Raw genomic sequence first — 10,786 nt, 5'->3', positions numbered from 1 at the left:
CTCTTTCCATGTTATAACGTTTCTTACACGGCAGTAAAAACTTATCATCAATTGTCTTTGTCTTTTGTGTGTCACAATAACTTTTGCCTTATTGATATATATATATATATATATATATATATATATATATATATATATATATATATATATATATATATATATATATAACTACAAATATAACAAGTATATGAATGTTTTTACAAACACATAACCATGCACAATATACTCATATATTAATTTAATAACCGCGCACCTAAGCTATCGCAATGCACTTTACAAGTTCAATGTATCCATTAGTGTCATTACGAAAGTAAGGTGTTGCATTAAATGCCAATTTAGTCAGCGATGTGTCATTATGCACCTCATGACATGTCCTCTGAAAGTCCATCAGGAAACGCACAAATGTTTCAGTGTTACATGTAGGTTGTACAAAATAATACTGAAATAACTTATTCTGTAACCAACTGTCTTGTATAGTGATGGTTTCTGCAAAAGATGTTTAAAATACAATAAATATTTGTTTTCCTGATAAATCAAATTAAACAAACCACAGACAAAAACATGACAAAAACAAATTTATAACATGAATATAGCACACATTATTAAAAATGTTTAATGCGTATCCATTTTGTTTTCGGCGGTATGGTTTGTGTGTTTTGCTTTTGTCGTTATTGATGATTATTTTAGCATGTTTCGTTTGTAATATTGTATGTTGATTGTTCGGTTCTGTGCTATTGTTGATGTGGTTTGACTATCTGCTTTGTATACTACACTTTGGTCTGATTATAAGTTTTTGGGATTTATTTTGTGAGCAAGCGCTAAGAATTACTCAGGCAGTTATCGGGTTAGGCAGCTTGCCATGCCAACAGGAAACAAGAGTAAAGTATTCCTGGAATTTCTTGAATGAATGAATGAATGAATGCTTAACGACACCCCAGCACGAAAACGACATCAGCTATTGTGTCTTCTTGTTTATATTTACCTCTGTTCCACATGACATAACTGGTATGGGATGTCAGACATCCATTCATTCAAAAAGAAAGAAACTCGTGTATATAACACACCAATAAAATGTATTCTACCACCAATCAAATATTTCTTTGATACTCGAAATAATTACTGTATGTATTTTGATACAACTTAAACTGTTTATTAGACACACCAATAAAATATGTATTTGATACACCAATAAAATGTGTATTTAATATAGCAATGAAATATATATTTAATACACCAATATGTTTATTTAATACTCCAATAAAGATGTTTGTTTAATACACTAATTTAATGTATATTTAATACACCCAAAATCTGTATACATCAGTTCTTGACATTCTCATAAAGTTCAAATTTTGCATACGGCGTATCTTCTCGAGTTCCCAGTTCATAGTATATGTTTATTTGGTTATCTGAAACACACAGTTCTAAAAAGCACAATATTATGAACTTACATTTTCAAAAGCCCATGAGGTCTACTACCCACAATATAATAACAAATGAAATGCATCATTACACAATGAACACTACTATAGCATCATATCAAAGAATTGAAATATATGCTGCGTTAATCATTCTGGCACAGAAGTTGTTCTATCAGGATTACGATGTCCTGGGACTCCTGGTGGCAAGTAAGTATTTGTATGCAAATTTCAAACAACGCCATATCATTCTGGTACAGATGATGTTTCATCGTGGTTATGATGTCCAGGGACTGGGGCATTCGAAATTATTTATGGTAGACATTTGGAGGTTGTATCTATTAAATACCATGCATCATTGACCAAAACGATAGCTGACGCTATTCCATATTTTTAACATGTGCATATCTGTTTTACTTCGGTGAAACACGTCCACATTTTGTTTCATCGTATTAGATGAAGTGACGCACTTAACAGCTGTGGAAGTACTCATAGGGGATGCAGGTGGACAGGATATGCTAACATTTCCCGAACTTTTGGACAATCAGAATAAAACCAGGCGTTATACACCCTATCTTTTTATGCTCTCTGTCTGTCTGTCTGTCTGTCTCTGTCTCTCTCTCTCTCTCTCTCTCTCTCTCTCTCTCTCTCTCTCTCTCTCTCTCTCTCTCTCTCTCTCTCTCTTCCACTCACACGTACACTCATGTATCATTGTTGTCACGCCTCGTCCGCCTGATTCTCACACCATCTATTTATATATGCCGCTATACATTACTCTATCTGTCTGACCGGCCTCGGTGGCGTCGTGGTTAGGCCATCGGTCTACAGGCTGGTAGGTACTGGGTTCGGATCCCAGTCGAGGCATGGGGTTTTTTAATCCAGATACAGACTCCAAATCCTGAGTGAGTACTCCGCAAGGCTCAATGGGTAGGTGTAAACCACTTACACCGACCAGATATCCATAACTGGTTCAACAAAGGCCATGGTTTGTGCTATCATGCCTGTGGGAAGTGCAAATAAAAGATCCCTTGCTGCTAATCGGAAAGAGTAGCCCATGAAGTGTCGACAGTGGGTTTCCTCTCAAAATCTGTGTGGTCCTTAACCATAATTATGTCTGACACCATATAACCGTAAATAAAATGTGTTGAGTGCGTCGTTAAATAAAACATTTCTTTCTTTCTTTCTTTCTTTCTATCTGTCTGTCTGTCTTCCTGTCTATTCTATCTATCTATCTATCTATCTATCTATCTATCTATCAGTCTATCTGTCTATCTGTCGGTATATCGGTCTATCTGTCTGTATGTCTGAAAAGGAAAGAAAGCGCGAGAACACATAATCAGGCAAGTAATACAAAGTATGCATACTATTACTGATTCCACTTCTGGTGTCTTCTAACGATATGTGTTGATGTCTGTAACAAAACTGATTAAATGTAGATATCACATTATTTCTCTTACTCAGGGATGACATATGACTGGTAAATTTTGATCTCAACTGATGTATGTCCTTGATACTTGATACACACACTAACACACACACACACACACACACACACGCGCGCGTGCGCACACACACACACACACACATACACACATTGTGCCGATATCTTAGGGACCACATACACATATCGAGTTAACCAAATATCGACTCAAATGTTCAGTCAAATATGTGAAAATAAATATGTACAAACAAACAAAATTCATATTTAAATAAGATGTATAAATTTACTTTTATCGAATCATACATTTTAAAAATTAATTTTACACATGGAAAAGTGTTATGCAATAAAGAATAAATTAATCAATCGATCAATCACACCACTGTTCACGTGCTGAACAAAGTTAATCAACTTTTAAAATGTTTACAAATTGTTGAATTAAGTCTCGTTGGATATTAGCACGATTTTACTGTATTGTTTAAATCTAATTATTTCACACTTATAAAATAATGCTATACTTACAAATTGGTTTCATTTTGCTGCTTTTCTGTCAAAAAAATTAAAAAATAATAATAATAATAATAAGCACACGATGAACGCAAAAAGAAGCAGGTAGTCTACAAATATGTTGTTTATTTTTAGCCAAACTATGTTTGTTTTTATTAATAATAATTGTTTTTAATAACGTGTATATGATAAAATATACAAAAGCATAGATTTTCTGAAAATTGAACTAAGGTGTTAAATGTGTACTTTAGGAATACTAGTTATATCGCAATGTTGAGTATAATACGAGTTAATATTTAATAAAAAAAGAAGAAAAAAAGTCGAGACATTCCTTATTGTGTGATCAGACAGTTTATTACAACTTATCCTGCAACCACCGTTTCTATCGACAGAATATGACTGACCGATACATCATGCAACGTGGCTGAATAAACAGAAATAATAGCTTTTCCCCTTAATTTTTATGACTTGCAGGATAAAGATAACAACTCGTTAATGACGTCGGATATCTGATTTATCCTCTTCAGGCCGAATGAGAAATTCCACTCGGCAAAACCTCAGTGAATTTCCCATTCTTACCTTCACATGATAAAGCAGATATCCGACGTCATTAACTAGTTATTCTCTATAAATGTCCTTGTGCTAGTCTTACCAGATTTTGAAGAGACACACACTAAACCTCGTTTCCACAAAATAACAAAGATAGTCACTACCAAGGCAGAAACAGCAATCCCAATGATAATCCCTACCGCAATTCCTTCAATGCTTAATTTGTTTGATGAGGTCGGCAGAAGAGATTCATCTACAATTAAAAACCCCTACAATTATTGCCCAAAGATACGTTTTACTGTTGCTGTGAAAAAATAGAATAACAAACAATTAAGCAATATATTTATGTGAGTACGTCATGTTAATGCATTTTAAATGCATGACATCAACATTATTCTTATTAGTATTAGTATTATTGAAAATACGAAAAGGCGAAAAAAGTATTACAAGCTATGATTGCCTTCAAACTACATGCTCTTTCACTTCATCTATTTAGGCAGACCTCGAGGTGTTTTTAAATCACATTGTTGATTCCCCACTTATTATTATTATTATTAGTAGTAGTATTATTATTATTAGTAGTATTATTATTATTATTAGTAGTAGTAGTAGTAGTTGTTGTTGTTGTTGTGGTTGTGTTAGTAGTAATAGTAGTAGTAATAATAGTACAGTTATATTGAACAAAGTCATTTATAAATTACTATCTATTTCTTTTGCAGGCAGCTTTCCTGTTGCTCTTATCTGCAAATAAATTATTTCAGCATTATAATGCAAGGTTTTGGCGTGCATTGAAACACGATACAGAATTTGTGGCGAAGTTACCAACAGCAGGGCAACACCAGAGACAGACCATGTTCAGGTCGCCCGCGTGTGACGTCACACGCACAGGACAACCATATTCGGGTAACACATCTTCTGAATCGATTTCGGGCGGCAACTTTGACAGCCAGAACCATCCCTGGGTTGAGAGTAATCAGTGCCAGGACAGTTCGCAACCGTTTATTGGAGCACAACATCAGGCTGCGACGCCCAGCAATACGTCCTATTCTGCTACGACGTCACCGAAATGCGCGTTTAGCATGGAGTAGACAGCACTTACGATTCACCCGTCGCGACTGGTCAGGTGTGCTATTCACCGACGAGTCCAGATTCCATTTTGACGGTAGTGACGGTCGAAATCGAGTCTACAGACGTGTTAACGAACGCTACGCTGACGCTTGCGTTGTGCAGCGTGCAGGTTTCGGCGGTGGGAGTGTCATGGTGTGTGGAGGCATCAAATCACACGGGAGGACGCAGCTGGTGATTGTGGCTGGAAATCTGACTGCCGTGCGCTACAGGGATGAGATCATAAGATAAACAGTTTGTGCAAGCATCCCGTGGTGGATTGGCTTCTTTTTTTTTTTTTTATGTACAACTGGTTTAAAGCCTTTTGTTTCTTTTGTAGCATGTAGTGAATTTACATTATGGATTAGAATTAGTCAAACGTTTTTATCGGTTGACAAAGATATATTTGTCTGCACTACTTATGTACCACCTGAAAATTCATCATATTGGAAAATTTTAACAGATCTCTTTAATGTCATAAGTAATGAAGTTTTAAAATATTCGCAGCATGGATTGATAATAATTGAAGGAGACTTTATATTAACGCTAGAACTGCTACCGAGTGTGGGTGTGTGAATAGTGATGGAGTTAATTTTCTTGAAAACATATATGTACCGTCAGCTATTTTTACTACCATAGAGACAAAAAGAAATAACCGAGATAATATAACGAACACATTTGGACAATCCCTCATATCGCTAGCAATTGCATCAAAATTAATTATTTTAAATGGTAGAACAGTTGGAGATCACTTGGGACAGTTTACATTCCACACGTACAATGGTCAGAGTGTTGTTGATTATGTTCTTACATCTGAAGGACTCTACAGCCATGTGAAATATTTTAATATTAAACCACTTTCATGGACATCAGATCACTGTCAGCTCTCCCTAAAACTTAATATATCAGTTGGAAACAAAAAGTCACAGGAAAATCCCAAAAAATTCAGCCATAAATTCACGAAACGTAAACAAAGAAAATGGCACAATAATAATAGCATGCCACGTGTATACTCAGCAGTAATGTCAGATGAAAACAAAGAGGCACTCAATAGGTTCATTTTGACACCACCACCAACGTCGGATGTAGACGCAAGCTGCTATGTGTCAACTTGTTTGAATCTATTGTAAATGCCATAAATATATATGCTACCAAAAATCAGAATCTAAATAGATCTCTGAAGAAAAATCTTTGGTTTGACATAGAATGCAAAAATGCCAAATTGGCTATGGAATCTAATTTCAAGACATTTAATGTTAATAACATACAAGAAACAAAGCAAAATGCATTTCTGTCCAAAAAGAAATATAAGCGATTAACCCGTCATAAAAAAGGTCTCATAAAAGTGATCTTGTTTCAAAACTTAGAAGTATACCGAAGAATGACACAAAAGCTTTATGGCATACAATTAACAGTATCAAGGATAAAAAAACACCGAAGTGTTCCCTGATCCTCGTGAATTAGTAGACCACTTTGAAAAGATCTACCAAGATCCAACAGTTAACTGTTCTTCTAATGAGGTTGATTATACTAATCTGCAGGATAACCAAGTGATTAATTCACCAATATCAGCACTGGAAATTATAGCATGTATTGAAGATATTAAGCTGAAGAAGGCACAGGGTGTAGACAATGTCAGTAATGAGCTTATCAAATGTCTCTTTCCATTAATACTAGACCATGTTGTCAAACTTTTCAGTGATATATTGTCAATAGGCTATTTTCCTCCCATTCAATAACTGTCCCTTTGCACAAAAAAGGTGACAAAACAGACCCAAGTAACTATCGTGGAATCGCTCTAAGTAGTTGTATTGGTAAATTGTTTTGCAAAATAATAGATAAACGAATTGTAGACTACCTACAACAAACCAACCAAATTGATATCTGTCAAGCTGGGTTCAGGCAAGGATTTAGAACAACAGATCACATATTTACACTAAAAACCCTAATTGATAAATATAAATGTAAAAAGAAAAAGGTCTATGCATGTTTTGTAGATCTCAAACGAGCATTCGATTCTGTGGATAGAAGCAAATTATTTAAGGTTACAGGTAATGTTTTAAAAATAAACGAATCTTTATATGTTAATGTTACATAATGTTCAGACTGATAAAGGCATATCATAACCATTCCAATCAAACATTGGTGTTCGCCAGGGCTGTATTTTATCTCCAACACTATTTACTATGTTCATTAATGACTTCCAAGAATATTTATGTAACATTGGAGATAAAATATCACTAGACACAATGCGCTTAAGCCATCTACTTTTTGCAGATGATCTTCTGCTTTTATCAGAACCCCCACATGGTCTACAACAGCTCCTTGATCAACTAGATATATATTGTAATGACAACAATCTTACTATTAATTTAAATAAAACAAAAGAAAATATTTTTGGTGGCCAAAGTACAACAAATAAGCTTACTTGGCATCTCTCGGGCAATAAAGTCCCAGTTGTAACAAAGTATACATATTTAGGGGTTGACTTTACTCAAAATGGAAATTTTAAAGAATGTTCCCGATCACTTTGGAACAAAGGACTAGGTCGTTTTTACAAGATGCAGAAAGAATTTTCAAATGTTAACCTACCAGTAGACATTTCATGCCAGTTATTTAATTCTCTTGTTGAGCCTGTCCTTTTATATGCCAGTGAGGTTTGGGGTGCCCAGTTCGAATCATTAAAATATTTGGAAACTTTTCTGCCAGAGAGAATGCTTTAAAATTCTGTAAATCAACACTACAGGTTAATAGTCTTACCCATAATTGGGCCTCTAGAGCTGAGCTAGGTTTGTACCCACTCCTGTTGTCTGTGGTAAAAAGAATGTTACATTTTTACTCCCATATGCAAACTACGGACAACATTATTTTACAACATGCTTTCTCTGAATGCACAAGCTTGAAAAGAAAAAATATTGGTTGGCTTCACAAATTATATTACCGGTATTACATTGGTGAGTTGAATCAAAAACGAAGCACTGTCAATTATCCCATTCATCTTATAAATATAATTAAAACTAAGTATCACAATATTTTAAAAGAAAACCTTATAGCTCCAGCCAAAAGAGATGGATCCAGTAATAAGATGTGAACGTACACATTATATAAACAATATTCAACTAGAGCCATATTTATTATACTGTATACATCCAGAAGACCGTCAAGCTTTTCCTAAATTACGTCTCAGTGACCATAAATTAAAAATAGAGACTGGGCGCCATACAAAACCCTTCACTCCAGTGGAAGAACGTTTATGTGACCACTGCAATGTAATTGAAGATGAATACCATCATATCACAATATGTAAGAAATAGAATAGTCAACGTGTCAAATTATATGCATATCTAACTTTCCATAATTACCTATTTACAAGTATGAGTATGCAAGAAAATTTTATATATATTATGCAAAACCAAAATCCAGCCTGTGCTGGTGCGGTATGCAAATTTGTTCACGATTATACATGTATTGCCCATAATTAGTCCTTATTTAGTCATTTTGTTTGTTTCTTTTTTATGCATATGTTTTGCATCCAGTTCCATATGTGGAATGTTTATATGCAATAAAGTTTTTTATCTTTATCTTTATCTTTAAGACCGCATGTGCTCCCGTTCCTTCAAGGTCAACATGGCGCCGTCATGTTGCAGCAAGACAACGCTCGCCCTCACGTCGCACGTGTAGTGACCGACTTCCTGGGACAGCAGAATGTCAACACACTGCCTTGGCCCGCTGTTTCGCCTGACCTATCGCCCATTGAGCACCTATGGGACGAAATGGAGAGACGCCTACGTCTCCTGCCAAACCAGCCGTTGACTTTGAACCAACTGGGTCGTGACGTTGTTCAAGTCTGGAAAAACATCCCACAAGGGTTTCTAAACCATCTGGTGTCATCAATGAGACGTCGTCGTCAGGCCTGTGTGCACGCACACGGTGGCCATACATGGTATTGACATTGTGAACTCACTTTCGACGCCACCCCTCTTCATGACCTCAGAGATTGGTAACGACAATGCCAGACGGGTATTTCTTTCTGGATTTGATATTGATCGTAAATAGCAAATAAATAATGTGTCAAATAATTGTGTTGATTTACTTACAAATAAGAAAATCACACCACTTTTAGTAATGCACAGGAACTTTTTTCCACTAGTATATATATATATATATATAGTACTCTAAATAAATTAAAGTAGGTTTGGGTAATTACTGATTAAGCCAAAACAGTTTAAACAAAAAATATTTTATTTGAACAATTTCTGAACGACCTACAACTTGGAATGTAAATTTAAACTCTTATCCAAAATGCCTATAGGATATTTAAAACAATACATGAATGTGATTTTTTTTTTTTTCAGCCGCTTCAGATCTAGTCCCAACCGGTAAATTTGCTACTGTAAAACCACCGATATAAGTACGCAAATCGGAAAACACAGTAGGGTTATCCCTATTCTAATTAAACTGTTTGCTGGTTGATTTTAAATAGGAAATTGTCACATTTGTAGTAAGAATAAGCCTATAAACGTCACCAGCTGGTGACGTCATTAGGCAGCCCATTAACAGACGATGGGTGGTCGGACAGTTAGCGGCTCGAACATAGATGTGTAATTTGACATATTTAATCTGCTCTCATGATTAGATAACGACTAATAAAGAATAATATGTTCATTTCTGACATAAAATCCTCTCAGTATTGAACGACTTGTGTACGTAATATGAACGTTACCGAAATTGTCTTTATGACGTCATTACAAAACAACCCTGTTCCTCGCTTAACCTATGACGTATTTCTGCCAGAAAATTTGCGACCGCTGTATCGGTGATTTTACCACCTGAAATTTTTAGCAGCGATCCAATCAGATTCGTTCTTACAAATGTGTTGAATTAGAATTTATGAATAACAAGACCCAACTCAAAATGTTTCAGCCACAACGAAGAGATGACGAAATGACGTCATATTTCAAATGCAAATATGAACTAGGACTGGAGAAGCAACGTCATTCTATGACGTCGCTTCCCAAAATTACGTCATTAAACTTGTTATTACACGTGTTCTTCATATTATGATTATTATTAACTCGGTATGTTGAACCATGTGGATAATTTGAGTTGCTATTCACGCCGTGGTATTGATTAAAATGAATTCGTGCTGTTTTTAAATACTGTGTAAACTCTTCTTTATGTAACGGATAAAAACTCAACATCCACCAAGATCATTCGAATCACGGACTCTCAGTATGAAAGTCCAGCGCTTTACCAACCGATCTAATAGGGAAAATGTAGGTTTTCTCTAGGACTATATTACAGAATTATCAAATGTTTAACATCCAACAGCTTATAGTCCATCAAGGGTGCTCGATCCTGTAACCAAACACTCCTCAAGCGAGCATTCTACTACTGAGTTACACCCTTTCTCAGCTTGCTGGTTAGATGCTCACCTGAAAAACATAGTGATACAGGATCAATTCCCGCCAATGGGCTGAACACTGATATTTCTCCCATTCTAACCAGTTCTCCATGACTTTATGAAACATGCTCAAATTTCTATTTGTGGGAAGACTTTCAAGTCCTGAAGCCCTTATCTCGAATGTCAATGTATTCTTATGCATTACACCAGGGCTCGAAATTATTGTAGGCCCGTGAAAAGCAAAAGTAAAGTTCGTTTTATTTAACGACACCGCTAGAGCACATTGATTTTTTATCTTATCATCGGCTATTGGACGTCAAACATATGGTAATTCTGACACTGTTTTTAGAGGAAACCCGCTGTCGC

The 10,786-nt window shown here is 35.5% G+C and overlaps 1 long non-coding RNA gene across 1 annotated transcript; it reads right to left on the bottom strand.

The window, feature by feature from the left end:
- Positions 1–223: 223 nt before the first annotated feature.
- LOC121386807 lies at positions 224–9,837 on the bottom strand. The gene is made up of 4 exons (XR_005959708.1): positions 9,432–9,837; positions 4,016–4,165; positions 3,379–3,403; positions 224–1,424 (listed from the first exon to the last, which is right to left on the bottom strand). It is a non-coding gene; the product is annotated as an uncharacterized LOC121386807 (long non-coding RNA).
- Positions 9,838–10,786: the final 949 nt, after the last annotated feature.

The sequence above is a fragment of the Gigantopelta aegis genome, chromosome 12 (genome assembly GCF_016097555.1).
Source record: "Gigantopelta aegis isolate Gae_Host chromosome 12, Gae_host_genome, whole genome shotgun sequence".
NCBI lineage: Eukaryota > Metazoa > Mollusca > Gastropoda > Neomphalida > Peltospiridae > Gigantopelta > Gigantopelta aegis.
This window is presented reverse-complemented; position numbering and strand designations above follow the sequence as displayed.